Source organism: Spinacia oleracea, chromosome 3 (genome assembly GCF_020520425.1).
Source record: "Spinacia oleracea cultivar Varoflay chromosome 3, BTI_SOV_V1, whole genome shotgun sequence".
Taxonomy (NCBI): domain Eukaryota; kingdom Viridiplantae; phylum Streptophyta; class Magnoliopsida; order Caryophyllales; family Amaranthaceae; genus Spinacia; species Spinacia oleracea.
Genome location: NC_079489.1, coordinates 54023664 through 54028258, shown reverse-complemented (window position 1 = coordinate 54028258; position 4595 = coordinate 54023664). Strand labels below are relative to the sequence as shown.

Here is a 4595-nt window from a genome sequence, read left to right as displayed (position 1 = left end):
TGCGCCACCCTCGTTGGATTTGGTCGTCTTTCGAGGGTGATGGAGCGATCAATTTAGTAGGATCGAACACTTCAACTTGGAGAGCTAATGCCATAATTTCTGTTTCTTTCTTCGCTCTTTTCTTTTCTAACCCAAACAATAGCCCGAAAGCGTATGATTTGGGGAGCGTTTTTGGCATAGCATGGTTCTTTGGGGCGAGTGGCCTTTGAGAACGTAAAGGGTCGTGTCCCAGAGCATGCATCTCTTGGGTTTGTGCGACCTCTAGGTATAGATGTTCGGGATATGCTTCTTCCATCGCGTCCCTTGATGGCTATCACGGGCAGGTACTCAGGGGCCCTGCATTATTGTTGTGGAGTAGGAGACACATTAGTTTGTTTCGTGAGTCGGTTTTTTTTTTAGACACTCTATGACTACCCCTAAGTCGGACTAGTATATTTGGACTGTTATGTGTGCACTTTGAACTCTTTATGTTTTTGAAAATCTCTGCCCGTGTGACATTCATGATTATTTGCATGGTCGATTTTTAGTGTCGAGCATTGCCGTCGTAGGAGGCCTAACAACGACGCAAAGAATTATTAATTTTTCGCGAGTCGCTTTTTTTTGAAATCGAGTGCTTTTCTTACGCCCTTGTAGCAATTCTTTTTTATGAACATTTTTTTGCTACGTATTTTCCTTTCGTGCGGGCACCGAAGCTGCTGCGCCTGACCAGAAGGCCAAGCAGCAACTTCAGCGCCCAGCGTCGGGCGTGAGAAATTCTGGCGCCCAGACAGGGGCGCTGAAAATGCGTCCCTGGCTGGTTCTCGTTTTTCTGTCTTTTGTTTATGCGACTTCGACTTGCGTGCTTGCCTAATAACGTCCTTTACGCGTAGCAGCGTTTGTGGGATTTGTTACAGGCCACCCCGAGCGTCGCTTATTTTGTGGCGATCATTCGGGTTTGCGGAACACGTGTTTCGGTACAACTGTTTGGCAAATTAGTCTATGAATGGTAGGGCAGTTTTTAAGGTCGTTGGTTTTCTAGGATAGTTTGTCACACACAATCACATATTTCGCTACACATAACTACAATACAAACATGGATTTGAAAATTAAATATGCCACGTATTTTATGATAGGCTTCTATGGGTAGTTTATTTGCGCCTGGCTTGGTACCGCTTCTATCGTAGATCCAACACATGCCCCGGTCGAGGTAGTGTCTTCAACAGACGAATTTCGCGCAAGAGGCCAACCCGCAAGTGCAAGCCAAGGGGGCATGCAGGCGAGAGGGACCTAATGGGCGAGCGATTGGGTTCGGGATAGGTGTACTACCTGCACAAGTACCGAGTGGGAAACATGCGCGGCGTATGCACCCCCCTATTGGCGAAAAAAAGGTATCCTTAGTCCCAACTCCCGAGAGAGCCGAGATTCGTTATGATGTTCTGCCCGTTCACATTAATATGTTGATTTTCAGGTCGTCCCAACTTGATGGGGAAATAAACGCGGGGTAGGATCGTTTCACCCTTCGGCTATTTTGATTACCTACAAGCACGAGTATTTCCTTCACTATCCCCAGTGGAGTCGCCACTGTGAGGGGGTCGAAAAAGCGCGAGGCTGATGCGTGACCTTGTCCCTCGTGGGTGTGACGATTCTTTTTATTCAATCAAGTGTAATTGGATTTCCTGTGAGTATACACCCAATTGACTAGTAATATAGGAGTCGCCATTTAGTTTTTAACGACAATGAGAAAAACTGACAAAACCCGGTTATCGTGACATAAAGGGAGTGCAATTATGTTTGACCACGACGGCCGTAGGTTCCCTTGTGATCCCTGGTGTGGGGATCTCTCAATATACACCCGCAAGGTAGAGATTGAGGGTTCGGGGGACTGTAACTACCGAGAGGAGTAATTCGTTCGTCGATAACTCCAGAGGCAGGATATCCTTACTAGCTCAGCATAAATAATTGAAGGGACATGTGTTAACTATTAAACTAATCTGAATTGATTTTAGCAATATGCAACATATAATACTAATTCGATCGTGATTATCTGATTTAAATAGCATTAAGGGACCCAGGTATTTTCAGCGCCCAGGCCTGGGCGCCGAAGATTTCGGCGCCCAGAGCCAGGCGTTGAAAATAGGGTTTGGGCAGTTTTGTTTAGTCAGATTCGGATTCCTAAAATCCGTAGAGTTTGAGATTAATTCGAGTCTTTTAGCGCGTATCAATTTTATGACGGAATGCGTCTGGGCCCGTTACGAACTCTAGGCTCGTTAGGATTTTAATTAATACGTAACTCTTATTCCGGAATCCTATTAGGAATAGGATTCACGCGGTTTTCTATCTCATTTAGGATTTATGTTGGAATACAACACCTAATTCTGACAGGTTTCTATCTTCTATGATTTTCCACTTTTAGACGCTACCTTTTACGGCAGTTACTATTTTTAGCAGGTTTCCATAAATAGCAGGTGTAACACCCCCAAAATTTGGACCTTTTATATAATCAAAAACCCTGTTTTTATATCATAAAACAATCGTCCAAACCTTGGGAGTGTCACTGCTACATTTATTCTCCATAGAAAATAAATGCAAAGCAACAAAACAATTTAAAATCATTAAGGTCAAAATTAACTAAGTGGTCTAAAAGGTGCCCCATAAAAACTACAACCAATTCCCACAAAATGAATAACAAAAACCAACTTAAACTTAAACTGAAATAGAAATTGTCTCTTGACTAGGTGGTTATTCTAAGCGTCTCCTCACTCGTAGCCAAGTACCTTTACCAACCTGCAAAAATAAATAGAAAAGAGACAAGAGAGACGAACTCCCAAAAATCAGATAAACTGAGTAATTCCAACTCCATCCCGTAAAATAAATAATTTTAGTTTGAAAACATTTTGAGTACATAAAATAGACAATTAAACAACCAGTACCAATTTAATAACTCCATTATTAAACTTATCACATAAAGATCAATATTAATTAAGTGAGGGAAAAAGAACGCTAAGGGTCGCGCGTAACCCTTGAGAATGGCCAAAGTAAGATGAGTACAGAATGTCCCTAGTGTGCACACCCCTCACTAATTAACTATGGGTCTCCGCGACCGCGCACCAATATAATTAGGAGGAAGACCAAGCAGAAAGTTTAATACAGAATAATAGAAACCTACTAGAAGCCTACCGGGTCTCCACTAAAGTGCACCGATAGAACAACATCTAGAAGAGCAACCTGTTCCTAACCCTTACGGGCTTTTCCCTCTAATATTACACTTTACGTAATTAATATTTTTAATAAGGTCACAGCACATAATAGTCGTAGTCACAAGAGTCCATAACTACAATTATACGAAGTACAATTGAGCCCATCATTATCAATATATTACAACGATCACTTAGTTCTTAATTGTTACAGCTCTTATTAAAGAGTTGGAGTGCTTCTGTAACTTTATACAATTCATGAACAAATTTATAACCAGAATTAATTAACAAACTCCAACTTGTGTCTAGCATCAAAATAGCCTCCATACACATTAATCAGATGAAGTGATATTCATTTTCGTAAAATAATTATATTAGTACAAAATATCATTTACATACTAATACTAATATTATACATCCCCATAAACTCAAATCATATATAACACTCATATATATGCATATAACACTTAATCTCCATAGCACATATTAACACATAAATATACCCAAATACTTTTACTAACGGGACCTAAAGATGATGGACATTGAAAATTACCTTGAACACGCACGTACTCAAACTAGTAGTCTCCTCGCGTGGTTCCTAAGTAGTCTCCGTCTACGATTACACAAAATAAATAACCTAAGTTAGTCATAATATTTGCCCAACCTAACTTAATCTATGCGTAGTAATAGTTAGAGAATATAAACAAGAATTAGTCTAATAAATCAACTTTCATTTTTTTTTTTTCAAAGCACACCATTGTTGTATGAACCTATTCCTAAAGAACGTACAATAGAAAAACCCAAAACAATGTTAGTTAATGAGTTAAACAATCCCCACTCCCAATTGTCAGCCATAATTGTCAATTAGCAGTGACGAGAAAACACTAAATCGAAGATAGATTTCAAAAGTGAAAAGCTTGGAAATGATAAACATCTATTACTTACCGAGAGGAAGGGTACTGTGACAACGGCGGAGATTATTGAGAAGAGGGGTTTACTATCAGTTAATGTAACGAGAGATTTTTTTTGTGAGGTTTGGGTTATATATATACTTAGGGTATTAGGTTTAACTAGGAGACTAATTTCAGAAAATATATAAATTAATTCTGAAAATATACTTAGGGTATTAGGTTTAACTAGGAGACTAATTTCAGAAAATTTATAAAATCAATTTGAAAATATACTTGTAGTGACTATTAGTTAAAACTCATTAAAAACTTTATTTTAATTGTAAAATTATCTTAATTTATCAAAATAATTTATTAGAAAATACCCGAAAATTCGGGATATTACAGCAGGTTTCGGGTGAAATGAAATGGGGAATCGAGATTCGTTTATTCTATAGGAGATGCGTTGTCAAGTGGAGTTTTTATGCTTTCATCATCGAACCTTTCCCTTGCGGGAATGGGGACAAAAGTAGGT

At 39.2% G+C, this 4595-nt stretch overlaps 1 long non-coding RNA gene across 1 annotated transcript; it reads right to left on the bottom strand.

Annotated features, from left to right (window-relative positions):
• Positions 1-2469: 2469 nt before the first annotated feature.
• Positions 2470-4199, bottom strand: LOC130469013 (uncharacterized). Its single transcript, XR_008929379.1, has 3 exons — positions 4119-4199; positions 3727-3786; positions 2470-2763 (listed from the first exon to the last, which is right to left on the bottom strand). It is a non-coding gene; the product is annotated as an uncharacterized lncRNA (long non-coding RNA).
• Positions 4200-4595: the final 396 nt, after the last annotated feature.